The sequence below is a fragment of the Zootoca vivipara genome, chromosome 6 (genome assembly GCF_963506605.1).
Source record: "Zootoca vivipara chromosome 6, rZooViv1.1, whole genome shotgun sequence".
Lineage (NCBI taxonomy): Eukaryota > Metazoa > Chordata > Lepidosauria > Squamata > Lacertidae > Zootoca > Zootoca vivipara.
In genome coordinates, this window is record NC_083281.1 from 38506198 (window position 1) to 38531868 (window position 25671).

Genomic DNA, 25671 nt, shown 5'->3' on the forward strand with positions numbered 1-25671 from the left:
CCAGCCTTTATGCTTACCGGTTAGCTAACAGAACTTTCTAGAATTTTGTTATACATAAACTCCAGAGGCAGGTCTTAGCTTTCTTTTAATGTTCAGGATTGTAACCAGAGTTAGCACTAAACATGTTTAACCATGTCTGCACGCCACTGGACCAGTATGGTCTGTGCCTATTTTAAGGTATTACTGATGCCACAGGGAAAAAATATCAAGAAGTATGTAACTAATGAGGAAATGATAGTATTCGACAAACTGCTTAAACTACCAATATTTTTTAGCAGGGCTACAACCATTAGTTAGGCAGTAAGAGCAAATTTTATTTTGTGAGGCAATTAGTCACAGGCAATTAAAATACTTAATTGTATTAAAATTCTCTAATTGTTCGGCAACTTTAGTTTTGAGCCAGATCACACACAAAAGGAAAAGACTGTTTACCCCCAGCTGTATTTTATTTACTATCCCATTAATGTAGCTTCAGAACCATGGGTTATAGTCAACTAACTTTTACTCAGAGTCAACCCATTAAAATTAATGGACCTAGATTGGTCATGGTAATTAATTTTAATGGATCTACTCTGAATATGACCCAGTATATATTTTTAGGAAACACTTCTATATCAGTAGGGTAGTTAGATCTATTACTGCAATGCTAGTCTAGTTTAATCACATCTTTCATCAACAAACTATGGTTTCTCAGACTGGAAATGCATTGTAAGCCTTCATACTCCATGTTCCCCTTTGCACCTCTCGTAGTCTATTTTAATATATGACGTCCTGGTTTGTTAAAAGCACAGCTTGCTATTTTGTCCAAGCTGGGTAACTGGTTTGAGCACTTCTTACAAAAAGATTTCAGATCAGGATCAAATCACACAGGGGAAGAAGTCAAGAATGTAGGCCTCTTAACAGTTGTTCATTTCTATGTGGAACAGCTTTCCCTAGCCTGGTGCCGTCCAGACTACAACTCCAATAATCTCTGAACAATAGCCATGATGATTGGGGCTGATGGAAGTTGTAGTCCAAAACAACTGGAAAGCGCCAGTTTAGGAAAAGCTATTTTAGTTACCCTTAGCTCTAACCTACCATGTAGACAACAGCATCTTGATTTTATATATCAGTCTGTACTGTGCCTTTCAGGTCATATGATTATCCACCAAGCTGGATAGGCCATTGCCGCAGGATAACTGAGGGCATGTTCTGCTCCCTATTTCCACTGCAATTGTGTCTTAGCAACAAGAGTGCTGTCAAAAGGAACTAAATCCACAAAACCTACTATGCATCATCAGACTCTCTCACACATTAGCTCTTTTCAAAGAGTATGCCAGAGAGATTGGGAGGCAGGATCTTGCAGCTTTTCATTTCTGCCTCAATGTTCTCCACAACCAAGAGCTGTGTTCACAATTCAATCAAAGTTTGCCCAGCCTGATGCACTGCACTGCCAGTCTGTTGGGAGCCTGGGCTCCATGTATACTTCCCAAACTGCAAGAAGGGACAAGCTTCTTACTCTGTTCTGACTAGTTGCCACGAAATACTGATATGTTGCATTATCAGGGTCAGTAAAATTAAGCATGTAATTAGAAGACACAAACCTTCAAAGCAGCACAGCGGCCAATGACTGATGGTCTGTCTATCAGTCCAGATGATGTGCAGGGTCTGGAGAAGATGAATGGAGAACATGAACTGTCAATGCAAATGAACAGAAACCCAGCTGAAGGGAGACCTTCCTGATCTGCTCCCCCTTGAACAAGCTGAGCCTCTCCCCTCTTCCTGCCCTTGCTTTGCCCTATAAGAATGACTGACAAGCCCAGCTTTAACTAAGGGATTTTGTGGGTTTAAAGCATGTGACCATTTTTTCCTCCTGTTTTGTCCATTAACCCCTTTTCAAAAATATAAGTCAAGTTTTTCCTCTACACAGCGTTTTCTTTCCCCCCTTGACTGCTCTCTTCCTTCCAAGAGGAATCCATACAAAAGCAGCAGCAACTAGCTGGGACTCTAGATACCATCTCTTCCCTGCCACCACCTGAACTACAACACCCCAGCTTTAGAAAAGAGGTAATTGCTGCAGATAAAGTAAGTTCCCCTACAGGTGACTGGTGAAGGAAGCCAGACATGGGGGAGGGGGGAATTTCTGAATATCCTCATGGATTTTATTTTTAATTTTTAATTCACTTCACTGTGGTAGGGATACGCAGCCAGAGGCCCTGATAGAGCGGGGATTCCTCTCTTTCACTGCCAACCCAGATATTTTGCTACCTGGGTTGGAATAGTAAATGGTGCCCCCAACCCAATCATGATGCATAGTACCCATGGCTGGTGATGCTATTTTGGCAACTGTGGCAAAAAAGAAGAAAAAAGAAAAAAAGAAGTAGCCCACACAGGAATAAAAATTCAGTAAGAATATATTAAATAACTGACAATTTTCTGCCCTTTATGACACCCAAAATTGGCTTCCACAGGCATTTGCCTTGCACTGCCTACTGTGAGGGCCTTCCAATAAATCTAATTGCTTTATGGGCACAAGGAGATTAGCAGAAATTCATAAAGTCAATTTTCATTAATATTCATCACTGTAGTTCATGAAGGCTTCAAACTTTGTGTACTCCTTGAATGAATCCTATGGGTTGAGTTTATTTTTCCAGCAGTACTAGTGGGCTCACCATATACACTAGTTCATGACTCACAGCACCCTAAAAAAATCTTCCAAAATGGTTTAAAACTGAGATACTGGTGAGCCATAAGCCGGACTTTTGTCAGAGCATTCACAAGGCTGGTGCCATCATGCCACACACTGAAAACTACAGAAGGTGTCACCCAGGGATGGATCACATGATGTTTTTAACACGGTAACTTACATCTGTACAGAATTCATTGTCCCAAGTTTCCATTTCTCAGAAGGCCATGGGCTGTGAGGAAACCACCACCATATTCTGAAAATAGCCCTAAGCAATTTTGGAAGCCCCACCATGAAACTATGTAGACTTCACAGTGTTTGCTGAGTGGCTTGATGCCACTTTAACAAGCAAGCTAAATAGTACGCAGTTTCTACAGTATGGTCTATGGGAGCTTAGCCAGGCTAGGATGATTCATTGGAAACCGTAGAACCCACTTATTGGATGTAACACAGTGCTTGGAAAACTCCTGCTCTTACACAACTGCTCTCCAAAGAACTATCCTCCAAACACAGGTTTGAATTTTAAAATGAGAAAAATTCAGAATGCCTCTTTCAGACTATGGTCTCCTGAACTCACTATCTCTTTCCTAACCCTTGCTTTATGGTGGATCTGAAGAATTTTAGCATATTTTAGCATATATATTTCCATACACCAAAAGTTTAGATGCAAGAAGCTAAGTTAGCCAAGTTCTAAACACAATTTTCATATTTTAACATTTTATTAGCTTAGTTTAAAATCCTGAAAACATTGGATTCACAATGAAAACTTCGAGACCCTTTAGCAGTTGTAAGCTGCACACCAAGCTAACACATCCAGTGTAAGGTGTAATTTTTTCCATGAGCTTAGAACAGGTTCCAGACACATGTTTAATAAAGTTCAAAACTCCATCGGACATTTGATAGGGCAGAGAAGAGTCAGTGTAACGCTTCTAAAACTTTCTAATTAAACAAAGCCAATGCCAAACTATACTTGATGGCAAACTAGGCTACCCAAAGCCCATGGGCTGACTTTCCCCATAGACCATTCCCGATTCAACAAAAAGTTGCCATGTGTCCTTTTCATGTCCATATTGGTCTCTGCCAGCTACCATGAAAAGGTTTACAGGGGTGCTGGTGAAAGAGAGAACTTCCACCCACTAAGACAGACTTTCTTTCAAATACAGTTTTAATCAAAGTTCCCTGAAGTCATCAAAGCAACTGCAACTCTGAGGGAAACTGAGATATTTTCTGAATTATTGCTACAATGCCGAACATCTCACATGTGATTTTATTGAGATAATACAAAATACTTTGAACATGATAAATAAAATACTATGAAAAAGTTTACATTTTATCATTCTTGCGCCAAAAGTTATTATGTTTGGACATTAAGCAAAAGGTTGGTAGTTTGAGTCCACCCAGGGATTTGGTAGCCATCATATTACTCACCTCCCTACCCTTCCAGTCAATGTAGGCCACTTGCCTTCAATTGGGGGGTCAAGACACACTAGTGGGTGAGGGCCCGATCCAAAGTGAGTCGTGACACCAGCACCAGCACCATACAAATATATGGTAAAAGACTGAAAAATTGGGTCCCCAATTGCATGTTTGGGTTAGAAGTGGGTCCTGGGTCTGGAAAGTTTCAAGACTACTGATGTAGACAATTTTGGGTTAGATCAGTGGTTCCCAACAGGTGGTCCGGGGACCCCCAGGGGTCCGCGAGCTATGCCAGAGGGGTCCGCAAGATGCTAAAAAATATATTAAATATATTTCGTATGATAACAGATTTTTTGTTTTGGCCGCTTCCTGCATGAGCAGAGTCTAGCGCAAAACTAGAATTAGATAGAGGCAGTAGTTCTGCTGTATGCCGTTAGGTGACGCTTTACAAACACTACTCTTTTGCAAAGAGGCAGCGCGCGCATTCTACTAATGCTCACCTCCCCAAGATGCTTTGCGCGCGTCGGCTTCATTTGTGCGCTACTGTGCAGGTACCCTGTCTTCTCCATTCCCCTCCCTCCTCCCTGGCGCACGCTGCCTCTTTGCAAAACAGTAGTGTTTGTAAACAAAGCGTTGTTTTTCGCGGAAGCTACAGTTCGCGTAGTTAAAAATGGACCGTTGGTTAAAAAGTGGTTCATCTCATTAAGAACTGAAAATTAAAACTAACTGTATACTGATGGAGTACTCTGTTGTAACTGTAAAAAACGTATAAATATAAAATATAAAAAGACTCTTAATTTGGCTCTCACTTTTTAATTTTAGGATTAGGAATTAATGGGGGTCCTTGTCACAATAGCGGCTCGATGAGGGGTCCTCGAGAAAATTTTGTTGGGAACCCCTGGGTTAGATGGACTAATGGCTTGACTCAGTGTAAGGCAGCTTTCTTTGTTCATTCTCTGATGCCACACTAAAAAGCACATTTGAGTCTCTTGCACATTACTTACTCCATGTAAAGGTAAAGGTAAAGGGACCCCTGACCATTAGGTCCAGTCGTGACCGACTCTGGGGTTGCGGCGCTCATCTCGCATTATTGGCTGAGGGAGCCGGCGTACAGCTTCCAGGTCATGTGGCCAGCATGACAAAGCCGCTTCTGGAGAACCAGAGCAGCACATGGAAACGCCGTTTACCTTCCCCCTGTAGCGGTACCTATTTATCTACTTGCACTTTGACATGCTTTCGAACTGCTAGGTTGGCAGGAGCTGGGACCGAGCAACGGGAGCTCACTCCGTCGCAGGGATTCGAACCGCTGACCTTCTGATCGGCAAGCCCTAGGCTCTGTGGTTTAACTTACAGCACCACCTGCGTCCCAGTAAGGATGGATAAATCTCCATGTAAGGATGGATAAATCTGCCAGTTTCAGTTTCTAATTTTTCTAATTTTAACTTCAGATCTCCAGATTTCCACAGTGTGGGATAATTTTATATTATTTTGTAAAGACCTCATGACAATTGGTCAGCATTTGATTGAACTTTTTTTTTGCCAGCAAAAAAAATTCCATTTCCTCCTACCATTCCAGAAGCAGCACTCATATACCAGATGAGGAAGAGCATCAGCAGAAATTGAGGGTATCAGTTGTATGTCCCATGCATTTCATTCATGTCCCCCTCTTCCTCCAAGGAACACAAAGAGTTCAGATCTGCTTCAAGTCAGGAGTAGAACTGCATCTTGTGCTAACAGGACTGCATCTTGTGCTAACAGGGATGATGAGAGTTATAGTCCCAAAACATCTGGAGGGCTGAGTTTGCCTATGCCTTCTATAGTGACTGCTGCACTGCTCTGACAATCCATGGTGCAATGTCAGGACAAGTTTTTTTGAGCTAAGTTGCAACCTTCCAACAGTTTGACTTTACCCCCAAAGGCCCACTCCTCCTTTGTCTCCCGAGACAGACAAATGCCAACCAGGCAGCTTCCTTGTTGCAGGACTTTCCCCAGGCATCTGCATTGGTGCTACAGTGTTGAACTGGGAGATGCTCCCATACAAACAAAACCCTCACCTATTGCCTCTGGTACACTGAAAACCTTGCATGGATTAAGTGTGTCTGAGTCTAAACTGTGTTTCCTTGGCAGAGTTCAGCTTACAGGTTTCCTGTGACCTGAGGTGCCTTGTGAAAAGCTAACCATACGTGCAAAGCAATATCTCCTCCCACACTTGACAAAAACATGCAGCTTGAAAAGTTCCAGCAACGCTAATCACCAGCTATTCAAAATTCAAAGCTGCAATATCTCATTACCGTGCTCCCAATTTGCTCTGCAATCAAACATCTAGGCGTAATCTCTCTTAAAGGGTTCCAGATTCCCAGAGGCTAGGTTTTTCTCATGGCTGTTGAGATCACAAGCTCTAAAATGTTGAAACAAAAACTGTTATCTCCTCCCTTTTTATTCCCTTCCGCTGCTGAGATATTATCCGGTGGAGAAGAGAGAGAGGCGTGGATAGCTATAATTCTTTGCTGACAAAATCGCAACTTACAAGCTCAAGAAACAGCACTATGCTCTTAGCTGCACGCTACTATAAAGAGGTTTGCCCAAGAACTCAAGGAGTGTGTGTGCTCTTTGATGCCCCTATTTGAGATAGAATCCACCCTCAGAATCTCCACAGAAATTAGTCCCCCATATTTCTGATATAGATCGTTCTACAGAATTTTGAGGGAGGGTCTCACCTACCAGGGCCCAGAGGACAAATGCTCAGACCTTAAAGGCTAGAAGTGGTAACAGTGGTATGGAAAGAATAGAAACATTTGGTGGATGGCTGTCCCCATGGAGGACAAAATCCACAGTCTTGTAGTACCGTAAAGACTAATTTATAAACTTTTGTAGACTAGAGCCTACTTCATCAGATTATACACGTGCGTGTACATGGACACACACGTGCACACACACACACACACAGGTAGTAGGGAAGAGAATTATAACTAGTGAGGTCAGGAGAAAAAGAAATGTTTTAAAAAGGAAGAAACATAGTTCGCTACCAGACAGCCTGTTTATGGCGCGTTCATCCTGATTAGTTTGCATAAATTTTGCAGGGAGGTTAGTTGACATTGGCAATTTTTAGCTCATTCATTCATTATTATTTTTTGCAGAGAGGGTATACAATGTTGCATCTGGCAATTGTTACCCCACACCTTGCAGCAATTGTGGCCAGTGTGGCAGAGTAGAGCTGCGGAGTCAACTCCCCACCACTGCCATCACTGCTACTTACTGGAATGGGGCTGGTTTCTCAGAAGGAAACTGACCTTGGTAAAGCCTGCCCATGAAACTAGTGCTTAGGTAACCAGGAAATGCTTAACAATGTACATGCATGGAATGTTTTGTTGTATTTTTAATATTTTGTTGGAAGCTGTCCAGAGTGGCTGGGGAAACCCAGCCAAATGAGTGGGATAAAAATTATTATTATTATTATTATTATTATTATTATTATTATTATTATTATTATGTTTCTTGGCTGGTTATGGTATAAGGGGGTTGTATGTTATATGTATTTTCCAAAACTGAAAAATAAAGTTAAGAAGAAGTTAAAACAATAAAGTATTCTAACAGCAGAACCAGAAGCATGTGCTCACAGAATCTGGCTCTCCTTGCTATAGAAAGGTAAATTTCCAGAGGTGGATGGTGGTTAAAGTCTTGCAGGGTAAAGAGGTGTTTGAAGAGAGGCAAAGCTTCTGCATCTCTGCCCAAGCAACAAGGAAATCACATATGTAGTTATGCAACCCTTTGGAACACCGACCTGAATGAAGAAATTGCATAATGTTACAGTCCCCCCTGTTAACAGTCCAGGTGTTTGACAAGCAAATCCATCACAAAGAGCAGGTGGGAGCAGATTCAAAGCCAAAATGAAGGCATCTTTCAAAACGCAATGAAAACTGCTAAGGTGTGAGGAAGTGATTATTCACTGAAAAGTATGAAAATCACTTTGCACTGATATGGAAAAAGAAAAGAAAAACGCTTTCCCAGATGCTTCTGGATTCACTCAAGACTGATGAAAGATAGCAAACTAATGGGCTCTTCTGCCTGCTATCATTGCATTAGCTACTAACGCCAGCCAGTTCCCAGTTTACTCTGCTGATAGCAGAAATCAGAATCTGACCCAGAAACACACGTACACACATATTTTGTGTTCTAGGAAACAGAAAATATTTTGAACTGCTGGCTGCTACTATCCTTGTTTGGGTGAAAGGCTATACAGAGCAACTATGTGTTCAGCAGTGTTGTCCAACACAGTTAAATTGCAAGGTGGAGGGACGAATTATTGGAGGGGGGTTGAAATTTAAAGGTTATCCATGTTTGCCATGTGCAAATAATTAAAGTAATAAACAATGTATGTTTGGGGGGGAGGGCTTATACCCACGAGATGCGCATGCCTGGCAATGAAAATAAATGCCAAATTCTGTAATATTATACATGTCAAATGACCACTGGGTTGAGAATGCAATTTACCCAAATTTATGTAGGATTATTTTCAAGAAAACCCACATCATGTTTCTGCTCTGTACTTTGCAAGTCTTTTTCTTACTTTTGCATTAGTTAACTTTCCTAAACAAGAGCAGCTAAAGACTTTGACTGAATACACACCATATATTTAAGGCATATTTCCCCCACAAAAAGAATCCTAGGAACTGTAGTTTACCCCCAGAAATGCAGTTCCTGCCACCCTTAGAACTGCAGTTTCCAGGATTCTTTGCAGGTGTGAGGATGAGGAGATGGTGCTATAAATGTATGGTGTGCTTGCACTTGCATCTTTAGAACTTGCACAGAAGCATAGCACTGAAAGACCTTTAGATGAGAGCTGTCACAGCACGAGTTTAATAAATTTCTTCATTTGCTCCTAACAAGTTTTCTTGCAGTGAGCTAAACAGAAGATGCTTAGGTTAGGTTTTTAATAATCCCAACCCCTGCAGCAGCTTTTAGCAGAATTCCGTTTTGCTTGTAAATCCACTGCAGGGACTGGAAATATCCAAATGCCTTCCATTGCCACACCATTCCAAATATTCCCAATAGGAGCTGCTTTTCCAACTTCTTTCTGTTATAACAACAAAGGAAAGAAACAGATTAGTCCTAACTAAAGGTCTATGGTTATCAGCATTACCCAGGTTAATTGCACACCATTTAACTGATTAACACCTTTCAGCTATCACAGTTTTCGGCCAAAAACAGCAGCTACTTTTCAACTATTATAAAAACAACAAAAATGAATGGGCACAGGTGAGTAAAACTCACGCCTGAACAAAACTAACATACTAACAACTTCAACATAAAATGCCAGCATTGTTATGAGAAATAGTATTATCAGGAGTGGCTGTCCTGTTTTACCGGCTTAGGCAAAATGGGAAGGTGCCTCCCTGTGCTTTCCCACCATCTCAAAACTTGTTTACAGGAGTCATGCGGCTGCGGCGCCTGGCAAGATCTTGCAAGAGCCCCAAAGCCAGAGCCACTTCTCCTTGCTTCTCCAGTGGCGGGGGCAGCGGGGATATAGGCAGGGCGAGCACCCACAGTGGCACCAGAGAACAGGCATTGGCAGCTTCCAGCAAGATCTCACAACAACTCCACAAGATCCCACAGGAGCTCCAAGACATTTTGCTTGACTCTCATGAGATCTTGTGGGAAGTCGCCAGCCCCACCATTTTCTTCTTGCTTCTGCCAGGGTAAGGCAGAGCACGTACAGGCCAGCACCCCAAGGATTCTGCCATCCAAGGTGACTGCCTCAGTCTACCTCATGTATGGGTCAGCACTGGGTATTATATATACCCAGAATACTCCCCCCTGAAATTAATAAATAATAATAATAATTTATTTATACCCCGCCCATCTGGCTGGGCTTCCCCAGCCACTCTGGGCGGCTTCCAACAAAATATTAAAATACAGTAATCCATCAAACATTAAAAGCTTCCCTAAAGCTTTTAATCAGGGCTGCCTTCAGATGTCTTCTAAAAGTCTGGTAATTGTTGTTCTCTTTGACATCTGGTGGGGGCTGTTCCACAGGGCGGGTGCCACTACCGAGAAGGCCCTCTGCCTGGTTCCCTGTGACTTGGCTTCTCGCAGCAAGGAAACTGCCAGAAGGTCCTTGGCGATGGACCTCAGTGTCCAGGTAGAACGATGGGGGTGGAGACGCTTCTTCAGATATACTGGACCAAGGCCATTTAGGGCTTTAAAGGTCAGCACCAACACTTTGAATTGTGCTCAGAAACATACTGGGAGCCAATGCAGGTCTTTCAAGACGTCTCTGCGGCAGCTCCCAGTCACCAGTCTAGCTGCCACATTCTGGATTAGCTGTAGTTTCTGGGTCACCTTCAAAGGTAGCCCCACATAGAGTGCATTGCAGTAGTCCAAGCAGGAGATAACCAGAGCATGCACCACTCTGGCGAGACAGTCTGCGGGCAGGTAGGGTCTCAGCCTGCGTACCAGATGGAGCTGGTAGACAGCTGCCCTGGATACAGAACTGACCTGCCCCTCCATGGACAGCTGTGAGTCCAAAATGACTCCCAGGCTGCGCACCTGGTCCTTCAGGGGCACAGTTACCCCATTCAGGACCAGGGAGTCCTCCACACCAGCCTGCCCCCTATCCCCCAAGAACAGTACTTCTGTCTTGTCAGGATTCAGCCTCAATCCATTAGCTGCCATCCATCCTCCAACCGTCTCCAGGCACTCACACAGGACCTTCACTGCCTTCACTGGTTCAGATTTAAAAGAGAGGTAGAGCTGGGTATCATCCACATAGTAATGGACACCCAGCCCAAACCCCCTGATGATCTCTCCCAGCGGTTTCATGTAGATGTTAAAAAGCATGGGAGAGAGGACGGAACCCTGAGGCACCCCACAAGTGAGTGCCCAGGGGTCTGAACACTCATCCCCCAACACCACTTTCTGGACACGACCCCGGAGAAAGGAGCGGAACCACTGTATAACAGTGCCCCCAGCTCCCAGCTCCTCTAGATGGTCCAGAAGGATGTTATGATCGATTGTATCAAAAGCTGCTGAGAGATCCAGCAGAACTAGGAAACAGCTCTCACCTTTGTCCCTAGCCCGCCGAAGATCATCAACCAGCGTGACCAAGGCAGTTTCAGTCCCATGATGAGGCCTGAATCCCGATTGGAAGGGATCCAAACGGTCTGCATCCTCCAGGCGTGCCTGGAGTTGTTCAGCAACCACTCACTCAATCACCTTGCCCAAGAATGGAAGATTTGAGACTGGGCGATAGTTGGCCATATTGACCGGGTCTAAAGATTTTTTTTTTAATAAGCAGTTTAATGACAGCCTCTTTCAGCGGGTTTGGGAACGCTCCCTCACAGAGGGGAGCATTCACCACCCTGCAGAGCCCATCACCCAGCCCTTCTCGGCTTGCTTTTATTAGCCAGGATGGGCAAGGATCAAGGAGACAGGTGGTTGGTTTCACCTGTCCAAGCAGCCTGTCCACATCCTTGGGGATAACGGATTGAAATTGATTCCATGCAACTTGACCAGACAGAGTTCCAGTACTTTCCCGCCCTGGCCATGCTCCCATGGTGGTGTCTTCCTCATTCCAAATCTGAGAGACTTTATCTGCAAAAAACTTTGCAAAATTGTTGCAGGAGATCTTGGGGTCTTTACAAGGCCCTGATGGTAAAGGTGGTTCCGTTAAATTGCGAACCACCTGAAAGAGTCTCCTGCTACTATTTTATGCAGATGCAACAGAGGCGGTGAAGAAAGTCTTATTCGCCATCGCCATCGCCACTTAGTAGGCTCGACGTTGAGCTCTAACCTGTGTCTGGTCTGATTCAGAGTGAGTTTTCTGCCACCGGGACTCTAGCCATCTCAGTGATTGTTTCATTACCCTCAGCTCCAGGGAAAACCACGGGGCTGTCCGGGCTCCATGCAATCGGAGAGGGCACTTCGGAGCCAGACAGTCAATAGCCCTGTTAACTCCATATTCCAATGGGTCACCAGGGAATCAGCTGAAAGGCCATCAACATGGGATAAAGCATTCCCTACCACTCTCTGGAAACCATTTGGATCCATTAAGTGGCGGGGGAAGACCATCCAAATCGGTCCCACCTCAGAGGAGAGCGGAGAAGTCCATATGAAATGTTTTATTTCCAGGACCATATTTCTGACCCAGCAACTGAAGTGCTGAACCACCTTGTCTGGCATTGTAGAAGCAATGTCAATGGTTGAAGTGAGAGTATACACAATTCCACAATGTAGGCTGATAATTAAAAGCTCTTGTGCGCAATTAGTCGTGTTACCCACTGAACTTCACACCCAGCCTCTCTCTCTGTTCCAGTAGCAGCAAGAAAGGCCTGCTTTTCCAGACGCTTCACATGTCCAAATGTCAAGACCTGAATGGAACTTGGGCAGCTACCACAAATGGATTTAACTCCCAACAAAATTATTAGGAGCAGGATCAATTTGGGCAGGCTATCAAATTTTAGAAAACGTTCCATATTGGCATATTTTAAGTGGAGGCAAATCCAGCAGCCTAGAGAAAAGCAGAGACGAAACACAGGCCAGGCCCACAAGCCCGCATCTTCCCTCAAAGGGCGAAGAAGGCACTTTTTACAATAGAGACCTGCCCTCCATCTCATTACTTCTGACAGCAAGCATGAGACGGCATCCAAACTGCAAGCAGCAATGAAAAATGGTTTGTCACGTCTCTCTCCCTCCCTCTCTCTCTCCTGCAGTTTCCTTTAAACAGACATTCTGTGAATTAAATGGAAGCATATGCTCCAGGAGGGGCTGCCAATGTGGTGTCCTCCAAATGCTGTTGGACGACAACTCCCATTAGCCCTGCGTTGTTGCCCAGCAGGGTTGTCTTTCCTAGAAACAGACTCTAGGCACTTCAGGTTAACTCAGACTTGAACAGTTTTGTTTAAGTACAGCAGACAGGGCTAACTCCTAGGCCTCCATGGCATGCTGGCTTCCTCCTCCCACTCACCTCTGCAGGAAGTTCCCTCTTCAAGTACTTCTTCCCCTTGGCCCAGGAACTCACTCTGCATAGATAATACTACTACTACTACTACTAATAATATATTATTTATACCCCGCCCATCTGGCTGGGTTTCCCCAACCACTCTGGGGGGCTTCCAACAAAATATTAAAATACCATTGATAATCACTGTCCACTGGTCATGATGATGGGGGCTGTAATCCAGCAACATGGCGAGGGTACCACCTTGGCTACTCCTGTTCCAGAGCTAGGGTTGCCAAAATTTCAACTTGTCACTGTTACTATAGCTTTCATAGCAGCTGCTATCTGTTTATCTATTGTTAAGAGGCACAAGAGCAGACCATAATGTTTTGTTTTTCTGGCTAGCTGGCAACCCTTTTTAGCATCTCCGTTGCACACACAAATCAGAGTGGATAAAGGAGTGAGAAAGGCTACATTTCCTGCCGCTACGGTTTCAGACTCACAAACGTGCCTGAAATCCAAAAGAGGAAAAATTTCACAGGAGGACGGGTTCAGGTTAAAGTGAGGAGGAGGAGGAGGAGGAGGAGGAGGAGGAGGAGGAGGAAGTTCAGCAGTGCTGTTTCCTAAGAATGGTTTGGGGCAGAGAAGCAGACAATTTAATGTGCAGTCTGGCCATAAAAAAGAATTACCCTAAGTCAGTGGAAACAAAAAATAAATAAAAAATTGCTTCCAGTAGCACCTTAGAGACCAACTAAGTTTGTCATAGGTATGAGCTTTCGTGTGCATGCACACTTCTTCAGAAGTGTGAAGAAGTGTGTGCATGTACACGAAAGCTCATACCTATGACAAACTTAGTTGGTCTCTAAGGTGCTACTGGAAGCAATTTTTATTTTATTTTTTGTTTTGACTAGGTCAGACCAACACGGCTACCTACCTGTCCTAAGTCAGTGATAACACTAAAGCTTTGAAGGACTGCTGAGCTCCTGTCATCAGATCCAAAAGGTCTACCAAATGACCATCTAGTCCAGCATCTTGTAGTCAAGCAGATGCCCCTATGGAACCCACAAGCAGGACCTGAACACAACAGCAACTCCCCCCATTTGCAATTCCCAGCAACTAGTATTCAGAGGCATTCTGCCTCCGACTGATGAGCTATGATACAACCCAGTATCAGTTTTATGATCTCATCTGCAGTTGCATTAACAGCAGCTTTCACCTCTACGTTGCCTAGCAAAGACCATGAAGAAATAGCTGAGAGGGACTTACTGTAGCATCACTTACAGACCTCTGACTGAAGATGACAAGAGCAGCCAGCTCACTCACTGTGGAAACTCAGCAAGCCCCTTGCAGCTTTTATATCTCACACAGGTGTGGCTCTGCTTGGGGGTGAAGTGGGCTGGGCATTGCTCCCTATGAACAATAGGAGATTGCCTTGGAATACCTTAAATGACAGGGCGCTTGGTGGGACCATCTCCCAGTGAAGCCTTCCTGGCAGTAGCAGGGAAAACAAGAGTGCAACTCTTCCCCACTCCTTTCAGTCCCACAAACACTTTTTGAAATAAGAAGTCTGGTGTTCATGACACCAAAAAGTGTGCAAGAGAGTTGGGCTATGCTTTCTCCAATACTGACAACAAGGAGTTCATTGCTCACTTGCACAATTGATAAGGGTTTACTTAATGACTTCGCATTATCATAAAATATAACCCATATGTCAAAAAGGATAGTGACCCACCCTTTAAGAATCAGGGGCAGTGGAATGTGGTTGCAGGAGCTGAGAGAATGCTGCTGCCTTCAGAAGACTTATACAATTTTGGTGAGACTGGACTTTTTTATGTCGCTGTGGCTTGAACCACTAAGAATATACTCAGTTTTCTGAGAGTGTCAGTAAATAAATACAGATTAAACATATTTTTGCTTGTTTCCAACAGGCTTCTGCTGAGCCTTCAACTTGTGAAATGTGAAGACATGCATGACTGTCTTTTAAATGCAAACATTTACCATAGCCCTAGAAGTAACACATTTTAAAAGGCTGTTGTCTAAGAATGTCAGAGAACAGATCTGTAACATCTGGAGTGGTGAATTATCTTACTTCTGAGAGATACTTTAAACATATAAAATCTTAAATCTTTTTATTTAATAATGTTGGTAGCAATGCCAGGCTCAGTATTTTGACAGTCATCCCCCCCCCATCAAATAGTACCTAAATCAAATAGCTACTATAAATGGCAAAGTGGGAGAAACGTGGTTTTTTCTAGGAAATTTTGTCATCGGATACCTTTCCCCTAAATGAATTTCAACTCTAAGGCTGCAATCCTATATGGTACAGTGATCTGGATTGCCAATTGCTGATTGGTATGTACAGTACATGTGTGTCCTGGCTGCTGTAGTATAATTTGGAAATTGTAGACTCTGGATTTAACTGTTTTACAGGATGGGATTGTTTGATGATAATGTTTATTATAGCTTAAAGGTAAAGGTAAAGCGACCCCTGACCATTAGGTCCAGTCGTGACCGACTCTGGGGTTGTGGCGCTCATCTCGCATTATTGGCTGAGGGAGCCAGCGTACAGCTTCCAGGTCATGTGGCCAGCATGACAAAGCCGCTTCTGGCGAACCAGAGCAGCACACGGAAATGCCATTTACCTTCCCGCTGTATCTACTTGCACTTTTGACGTGCTTTCAAACTGCTAGGTTGGCAGGAGCTGGGACTGAGCAATGGGAGCTCACCCCGTCACAGGGATTCGAACTGCTGACCTTCTGATTGGCAAGGCCTAGGCTCTGTGGTTTATGGAAACTTAATTACCTAGATTTTGGCCCATTATTACTTCTATTGTGATTTCATTTGTTCTTATCTGTGGCCATGCTTTTGGTTGATTTTAATTCCTCACCTAAAATTGTGGGCTCATATTTTGATGAAGGGAAACGTGGAATATTTCAAATAAATATAAATGTTGTATGTGTCTTTTTTATTATTTGTTAATACATGTATACTGCACCTTTCCCCCAAGGAGCTCAATTGTTCTCCCCCCTCTCTAGGTTATTTTCACAACACTGTGAGGCAGCTTAGGCTGAGAATCAGTGACTAGCCCAAGGTCAACTAGTCAGCTTCATAACCAAATGGATATTTGAACCATGGTGTGCCAGATCCTAGTCCAACACTCTAACCACTACACCAAATTGCCTCTCAGTTGTGGTCCAAAGCTACCTTGTGGGGCAGAAGAACCTCATGAGTGTCATTGTGTTCCATGGGAGGAAAGGCAGCATAAAAATAACACACACAGGAGATGTGGGCTTCTTGTAAACTGGCCCAAGATCACTCAGTGAGCTTCACAGATGAATTGGGATTTGAACCTTGGTCTCCCAGGTCCCAGTTCCACACACTAACCATTATACCACAATGGCTCTCTTATGCAATTCTTGAGGGGGAGCTGCAAGGCTCCCCACTGAAGAGAAAAATAGGTATTTTCATGTTCAAGGGGGCTGCTCTGTGGCAACAGAATAAGAAACTAAACTTGGGCTTCCAGTTTTCCCCAGAAGAATGTTCTACTTCATTATAACTTTTGCGCTTTGGCTCCTCTCTGGGCTCATTTGCCATCCTTCTCCCATTTCCCTCCCTTCGTAACAATCCCTCTTTTTTAGCAACAAAGTTCTGAAAAAATAAACTCAGCACTCCTTTTAGCCGTTTGGCCCAGAGCAGAGGAGATCACAAGGCCATGAAGAAAGCTGACAACACTACTGCCGAACAAATGCGTCGCCTTCTGGCAAAGGCTTGGCCAAAAAGAAGTTAAACATTGAGCAATGTTAATATCCCGTTGCCCCTTTAACGATCTCTCTCTCTGCTGGGCCAGGACTGTGGTAAAAATAAAATGTCCTGCCAGACAGCCCTTTTGAAAGCATGTGGAGACATTTTAGAAAAGATATAAACTGGGATTCTTTCCCCTCTTGGTTTCTCTTCGGTTACCAGTGTCATTGGCTCAGTGCCTTGCTTTGCAGCAAATGCCACGTCTGTGAGGATGCCAAGAGCTTAATTGGGTTTCACTAAAACACGCCGAAGATTAGAGTTTTTTCCCTCCTCGTCTGGGTTGAAACCTAATATTCGTCTTGTTTCGGAACTGGCTTCAGTTCCTATCCTACCGAGTGCTGGATGGCTGGTCTGGGAAACTGAAACTGTAGACCTGGAAGGGACCTCAAGAAGAGATTCTGCTCTCCAATTGATTTGGGCCCATTTATAAACTTTGAAGGCTTAGTTGTTACCAATTAAAGAGCTTAAGTTAAATCTCTCCATTAGGTTCTGTATATTGCTGTATATTGGTGGGGGGTTGGGAGGTAGAATCCAGATCCTAGTCTTGCCTACAGAGGCAACATGATTGCTTATTTATATAGCTTTCCTAATGTGAAAAGCTGTGGGCACATTATTTCACTTACCCTGCTCAATAAATGGTTATTATACCCATTTTATAGATGGAAAAATATGAGACAGTAAGCTGCAAAGACACACAACTTCTTTGCAGTGAGATACTGTAAGCTACAGTAAGACAGGGACCCAGGTGGCGCTGTGGGTTAAACCACAGAGTCTAGGGCTTGCTTATCAGAAGATCGGCGGTTCAAATCCCTGCAACAGGTAAACAGCGTTTCCGTGCGCTGCTCTGGTTTCGCCAGAAGTGGCTTAGTCATGCTGGCCACATGACCTGGAAGCTGTCTGCAGACAAACGCTGGCTCCCTCGGCCTATAGAGCAAGATGAGCGCCGCAACCCCAGAGTCGGGCACGACTGGACCTGATGGTCAGGGGCCCCTTTTCCCTTTACCTTTACTGTAAGCTACACATCCAAAAGATTAAAGCCTGGTGCTTTAATTTAACGGGCCTATTTGTTCTGGTTTTCTCCAGCTAAATGTCCTGTAATACATTTATCATTTAAACTGCTAGCATGAAGTAAGAATTCTATCAAGGCAAAGAATTATCCATCCTCTACTTGATTATATTCCCCATTCTGACTCCCTCTGTGCTAATCTCTCACAAACTTGAAAGCCTCATCACCATCTTGTTCACTTACGATAGCAAGGAGTGTCCCATCACTTTATCCTGCTGCTCTTGCAAATCATGGTCACCACTCCTGTTTTTTAAAAAAAGCCCTGGAGCTGCACTCCCTTGTGCTCCTCCTCCATTATACCAATGCCCATAATTAGGTAATGGAGGTACTTACTTTCTCAAAATGTATAGTGGTTTTTAAGACTGTTTGCAGTGTTGGACCAACCAATCTTGCATTAGTAGTACTTGGCAAATGAGAGGTCCATTGGTCTTTCTTGGGAACTGTATAACTTGTTTTCTTCTTTTAAAAGCAGTTAAATAGGTGCTTGAAGCATGGCTGTGCCTATACGCTGAAAAGCGGGGCCATAAATGTGTCTGGCTTGTGATGGGAAGCCTCAATTAGTATGGAAGATCTGCAAAGCTTTTGCCTTCAGGGACCCTTCTCAGACATTACTTGATAGCTTAGACGACTTTGCAAGAGAATTAAGACAAATTCAAAACCAATAGGTCCATCAGTGGTTATTAGTGTGGTGGAACCTTTTAATTAGCAGAAATAATAATCCTATTTTTATGTTTTTAGCATTAATATAGGCTTCGCAGAGAATTTTGTTTTTTGCCAGTGTTTAAATACTGTAAAAATAAGTCATTCCTTTAGTTTGGGGGAGAGGAGACAGAATTCTGTGCAGATTTATTTTTAGGGGGAAAACAACCCTGCAGAAGTGGGGCAGAATGTACATAAAAAGAAAAAACTGCTAAATCATATAGACCTCTCTCCCAACATCACAACAAAACCCTCTTCACCAAGTATCCACAGTTCCTACAACATCTCACTCACCCTTTTCCTCAGTCAACAGGGAGTTTTCATGTTCTGACATCCTGGCCTCCATTAACTCCAGCACAGAGGTGAGGCTATTTATGGAACATTCAGCACCAACAAGAGAGGTCCCTGACTTCTTCTTTGCTCTGCCACCCAACATGGAAAACATAGCTCTTATTTTTAATCCTGCTGGTTGTTATTCAACTGCAACGGATTTCTATATGTGAGCAGCACAACGGGCCAAAGCAAATGCAGCTGCCAGGAAGCCGTCCATGCAAGGTGAGAAGGTAACACATACGAGGAGTAAGTTGTAAGGTGCTTTCACTGACCCACAACATTCAAGCTTAAGGCAAGATTAAACATCATAGCAGACAGCTATAGAGGTGGTGTTTTCTGAAAAGAATCAGCAGGTAATGTGTACATAACCCTTCCAGCACATGCCAATTTAATGTTGGATTTTAAATTGTTATAAAATGCCCTGGGCCTTTAGTGTAGGTAATAAATAATAATGATAATATTTCTGCCTGTGCAAATTCTCTCCCCCAGCTGCTTTCCCCAGGAATTGAGCTTATTCCTATCTCAGAAAAAGATACTAAAAAATTAACAAGTTGGGGGCATTTTTAGCCACATAGGCTGGCAGATGCAGAAAGTATTAAAAGTATGATCATCTAGAGATGAAGGAAGACTCCGTTTTAAATCCTCCCTCCTTCCCCACTTCCTATAGATTCCCCTAAATTCTAATTGTTATTGATACAAAATACTTTTTACATCTGGTCACCAATCTAAGCAATACACGCTACCATACATCATTTCATATCTGAAATACAGTGGTACCTCCGGTTACAAACTTAATTCATTCGCTACCAGGAGCATCTACTTCCGGGTTAGCAGAGCTCGTTACCCGAAGTGATCGTAAGGAGAACGGTACGTAACCCGAGGTTCCACTGTAACTGGAATAATTATGATAAATATACTTTGTAAATATATTCAGAAATGTTTGTCTGAGTTTGTTTTATTTTTAATTTTATGTAATTGTTGCATGACATACGCTCTGATGTAAAGAGCACTAAAGCAAGCAAAGGATAATAAAAAAATTCCTTCAGTAGCACCTTAAAGACCAACTAAGTTTATATTTTGGTATGAGCTTTCGTGTGCATGCACACTTCTTCAGATACCTGAGGTATCTGGTGCTACTGAAGGAATTTTTTTATTTTGCTTCGACTCAGACCAACACGGCTACCTACCTGTACCAAGCAAAGGATGTTGATCTCTCACCTCCCTCTGGCATAACCTCCAACATTTCTCCAATGAAAATAGAGACATTCTATTCCTTAATAATAATTTTATTATTTATACCCCACCCATATGACTGGGTTGCCCCAGCCACTCTGGGCGACTTCCCAACATATATCGAAGCATAATAAAACATTAAACATTAGGGGCGGGGAATCCCTATACAGGACTGCCTTCAGAAGTCTTCTAAAGGTTGTATAGTTACTTATCTCCTTCGCTTGGGCATTACATAACTCCATACCTTCTGTCAGGGGGCCTTCCTACAGGGAGCTTCCTCCCCTCTTGCTGACCAGCACTTCGCCCACTGAGCAGCAGCAGCAGTGGGTCAGGTGAGGGGAATCAGGAAGTGAGCGGGACGGAGATGTCAGGGCTCAGCGATGTTGGAGAGCCCCTGCGCCGCCAGGACCAAGAGGTGGAGGGAAGTGCCCGAATTAAGGCACACCACCAAACGTAAGGTCGGGAGGAGGCATTTCGGGGTGCCCAAACTCTTATGCTGGTTCCGTAGCCGGAAACGTCCACTCCCGGATTCTGCGAGTGACTGAGAGGTCATATTTTTTTTGCTATCTTTGCACTGTAAATACTATGCACAATAAAACTCTTAAAGACACAGCAGACTTGGACGTTGTTACTCAAGAGTAGCCACAACAGCACCCTTGTACCTTCCAACATTTCTCTGATGAAAACAGGGATGTCCTACTATCCTCTCCAATACTCCTCTGATGAAAATGGACATCCTAAGGAAAAGTGGGACACCCCAGGATCAAATCAGAAACCAGGGTGGCTTCTGTAAATCTGGGACTGTCCCTGGAAAATAGGAACACTTGGAGGGTCTGCTCTGGTCAGGCAGTGACACCATGTAGGATCACCAGGGCCAGGAGGATCTGTAGGATCTGGCAACTGTCTAGCAGTATCTACCCCTGACGACAGCCCAGGACTGGTGTATTTGATTTTGCAGTGGTGGGAAACAACTAGACACGAAAAAGTGCTGCTCTCACTGTTTGGCAAAGACCTCTCAGCAGGGGATAAATAGCACCCTGGGCCAGGATTGACTTCAGTGCCTGCTCCCAGACCCAATCACCTTTGCAGAACCACCCTGAGGGTTTATGGAGCATCACCTCAACTTTCAGTCCTGTAGTCACCATCCTCCTTTCACCAGGAGACATAATCAGATTTGAAATAAATGTTCTGAGCCACTGGAATTCATGTAGTGCTATTACCTCAAGCCACAGTTCAGTAGCTATTCTTACTTCAGAGAGACCTATGGCTCAACAGCCTACACACCCTGTTGGTCAAGAGGCTGCAGGAATGGAAGCAGGACCCCTGCTGTAGCCTTGGGCATATGCCCCAAAATGTCAACCTCTGACACAGACCCTAAAAACAAACCACAGTTGAATGTTGCATTGGGCCAATGTTTGCATAATTTCCTCTATTGAAGGAAGAAACTAACACCACATGCCAATTAGAATTTGTGCTCCGAGTCAAGTTTTTATTGCAGAACCAAGTACCTGATAAAATAATTACCAGTCCTGTAGTGCTGTTAGTAACACTTATGTTCCTCCTCCCACTCTGTTCTGTTCAAAATTAAAGGGGGAAGGGTGGAGAGAGAAATTACTGCAAGCGTGTCTGTTCAAAACAGATACAAATAGTTTTGTTACTCCCATCTCTTCAGAAAAACTTGCATATGCACAGATTTCTTTCATAATGTACATGAATCAGGCTAACAGTGAGACTGGAATATCTCCATGTTTTCTGGGGAAATACAGTTAAAATGAAACATTTTAATTTAGGCTTCTGTTTATGTACAAACAACAGGTAGGGCAAAGGGGAAATTGGTGAAGTAATTGGACAGGATTGTGTGGGCAGAGGCAAGACAGATGGGAGGAACTTAGTCAGCGATGAGGTGGAGCTTTGAACACCACCTATTTCCATTGACACTGAGCTTGATACATAATGAGGCTTGATTAAGCAATATATTTTTTCTAAGTCAAATTGGATTCCATTGGATTCCTAATAACATAGCATGGAAGGGTTCCAATGATCTGTTTCCAAGCCTTAAGAGTAGGGATAGGTGAATATGTCAATATTCAATTTCAGTTTCTCCCAGTTTCTTACTTTTCCAATCTTAAATTCAATTTTCCACATCTCCATTTCAGTTCTGTGATATTTTTTTAGTCCTCATGAAAATTCATCAGCATATTAATGCACATTTCTCCTAATACATTTTTCCTAATACAGTATTACACATATTTTTGTAAAGGAAATTCTTTAAAATACATCTATAATGCACGCTATTTTCCACATACACATATCAGTACACCTTACTCTAGTACATGCATTTTTTTCCTTTTTTGGTTGGAAGTGCACTGCAAAACTTGGAGAAGTGTGAGTTTTGAAGAATAGCTGTGTTTCAATTTGTGATTCGATTTTGAAAGAGCAAATTAAGTGGCTTTGCTTCAAAATGCAAACTGAATGAATGTCTCCCCCAACATCCCTATAAGGAGCAGGCTGTGCTTCCTCTACCTTGACCACAGGTATGGGAAAAATAAACTTCAGACTATCCTACTTATAGAAATCACTGCCTTTTCCACAAAGCCTACACTTACAGTGCCTTACTAGTGCAGACACGATCCACCCGCCCCACAGCGAGAGAAAGGAAGGAGAGGAGCAGTGACTTCCCCCCTCCCCACCCAGGAGCATAATTAATGTGTTTGTCCGGAGATGGGAGTGGGTAGTGAAATTCCAAGGTGATTGACTAATATTAAGCCCAGACAAAAGGCCCCATGAGTCTCTGCTGTGGCCACCTTCAGGGAGCATTTTAGCAGAGGCCATTTTCATAGAATAACAAATTGTATCATCCAAAAGAAGGAAACTGCGGAACAGCATCAACTCGCAAGTCCCACACACAAAGAGCCTCTTGTCTTGAAACCTCTCACCCTCCCCTCCTTCTCCCTCCCCCCTTCCTTCCTGGTGCTGCCGCTTAAGTGCAATTTCACCTTCAGCACCATAGCCACCATCACAACCACTCCATCCTGCGAACAAGTTAAGGCACAGTAAAAGGCTTCATGCAGCAGTGTTCTCAAATCGAAAGTTCCATGCAGACTCCAATGTACAATCGATGTGGGGCGTTCTCCATCAATGAAGGAACAGGCCCTTCTCCCATAGATTTCAACCTGTAGCTCTGTCAAATATATCAGGGAGCTCCTGGAGCGAGATAATTGTGAGAAGTGCATACTGACAAGAAACTGAGGGTGCAACTGAAATTTCTCCTTGGGTTTCTGAATTAAGATTCCTCCCAGGGCCAGTCCAAGACATTTTATTGCCCGTGGCAAAGGATAAGAGGCACTCCCCTTACATTCCACGTACAGAAGTTGGGCATCAGGGGCCGGCGTGGGCTGTTTTAAATCCCCTGGCAGTGGGGTCCTTCAGAGAAGCCTGATTGTTCCCTCAAGCCCGCCCCCGGAGAGCCCCACCCTCTGTGCCAGCCTGCCATTGGCCAATTCGGCAGACTGACGCAGAGCAGGATTTCAAGCTCGTATTCCAGCAAGGATCAGGCTCTGGCACCCAGCCCTGCATCATTGGCAGGAGGGGAAGCACTGGCCATCCCGCAAAGCTGCCACTAAAGGGGGTAAGCGGACTTCCTTCGATGATGGCAGTGGGACAGCATCCTCCACAATGGATGGCCCCAGCTAGATTAGGCGCCACAGGGCAGGCCATGTGGCACACATTTAATTTCATTGCACAACACAATTTTTTAAAAATAATTTAAAATATTTTCTTTTAAAAAATCTGCAATCTACTCCCCATTCTCCAGCATCTACCTAACAGTAGTGCTGGTCCTGAACCCTCCAGTGTCACATTATTTATTTCCAAATTTTGCACAGAAAGCTGTGCGATGCACAATTTGCCACACTTTTCACTTCCTTCTTTTCACGTGCATATTTTCCACTGGCAAATTATTTTTGCGCAAGTGAACTGTCACACAAAAAACACAATCTGAATAACAGAGTCATAGAGTTGGATGCAATGTAACCATATGCATGTCAGCATCAAGGTTCCTTTTCTACTATCATGCAGTCTTGACCCAATACTGTGATATCATAAAATGAACCTTGATATGAATCATTATGCAAAGAGAAGAACAAAGCAGAAGTGTCCCTTGTCTCTCTCCCCCACCCCCACCTCCATTTGCACTGGCCATTGAAATTTTGATGAATAAAATTAGGTCCAATTGTAATATCCAAGGAGTGAGCATTTGGGGCGTGGAATACCCCATCCATTTATTTGCCAATGACATCCTTTTAATCCTAAAGAAGCTTGTCCCTGCTGCTAAAAACTTTAACTGGTTTTCCTGCTGTTGCTGGCCTTGAAATCAATTTATCCAAAACTGTTACATGTTTAAATCTTCCCAAAGACAAACACAAACATATATTTCGTTACTTCAAGATTTCACACTTGCTATGGAGGATTTCACTACCTGTGCATGATCTTACCAAAAGATCTTAGACAGCTCTGCAAGCACAATTTTGAAGACTTTGTGGGCAAAGTTCTGAGCTATTTTATTGAAAAGTAGTATTTTAAACTTCCATAGTTGGGCCACATCACAGCTCTTAAAATGTCTACTTTTTCAGTTTCCTTTCTTATTTCAATCTCTCCCTTTTACGCTCCCTCTATTATGGCTTAGCAAATGGCAACATATCATGAATTTTTTTTGCAAATAACAGGAAGAGAAGTAGAATAACAAAATACATACTATATAGAGTTAGAAATAAAGGGGGCCTCAGCTTTCTTAGTTGCTTCTGTTACTCAAATGCTTTTCAGCTGAAACATCTATGATATATTGTAAGAAGTTCAAAAGGTATCCCACAGGTCCAGGTGAAAACTTCCCCTCTGACGCCATCAGTATGGGGTCTTACCTTCCTCCTGACACTGTCCTGACTAGTTAAGGAAAGTTAATGATCCAATTTTTGAATGCATTTTGTCAGTTTGGAAATGGCGTTCTTGCTTTGCCCCTTGCCAATCATCAGCACTCCCTTTTCTTGATCAACCTAGCTTCAGTAATAATAACCAATATGCCCAGGAGAGAGAATGGGAATCTAAAGACCTATATACTGTGCATATAGGGAGGTCGGTCACTGATGCATATTGACAAACAAATTTGCAAGGTCACCATGAAAATTGGTTGCAAAAAACACAGATTTTGTCATTTACACAAGGATTCACAGGTGTGGTGATGTACACAACATACATAAGCTTTTAAAGGGAATACTTATAAGATATATAAGTTTCTGTTTGGTGTGTCCATGGAGTCTAGAGTGGCATTGGAATATATGTGGGAAGGGGATCAAGATAAAAATAGGTAATTCCAATTGGGAGCATTTGTGGACTCCTCCGCCCCTGAAAACAATTTCAGCTGCATCCAGGAGGTGGTTCTCAAGGTCATATTTAGTTGGCCCTGGACCCTGGTGAAACTTCATCATAGAGTGTTGGGCCTTTCATATGTGGTGGAACTGTTACACACTT

General features: G+C 43.4%; 1 protein-coding gene across 1 annotated transcript in view; it reads right to left on the minus strand.

Annotated features, from left to right (window-relative positions):
* The window catches only part of COL8A2 (collagen type VIII alpha 2 chain), a 109641-nt gene that overhangs the window by 73163 nt on the left and 10807 nt on the right, over positions 1 to 25671 (minus strand). Inside the window, exon 2 of the mRNA XM_060275817.1 lies at positions 1584 to 1647. The gene's annotated coding sequence lies outside the window, so the exon portion shown is untranslated. The remainder of the gene's footprint in view (positions 1 to 1583; positions 1648 to 25671) is intronic.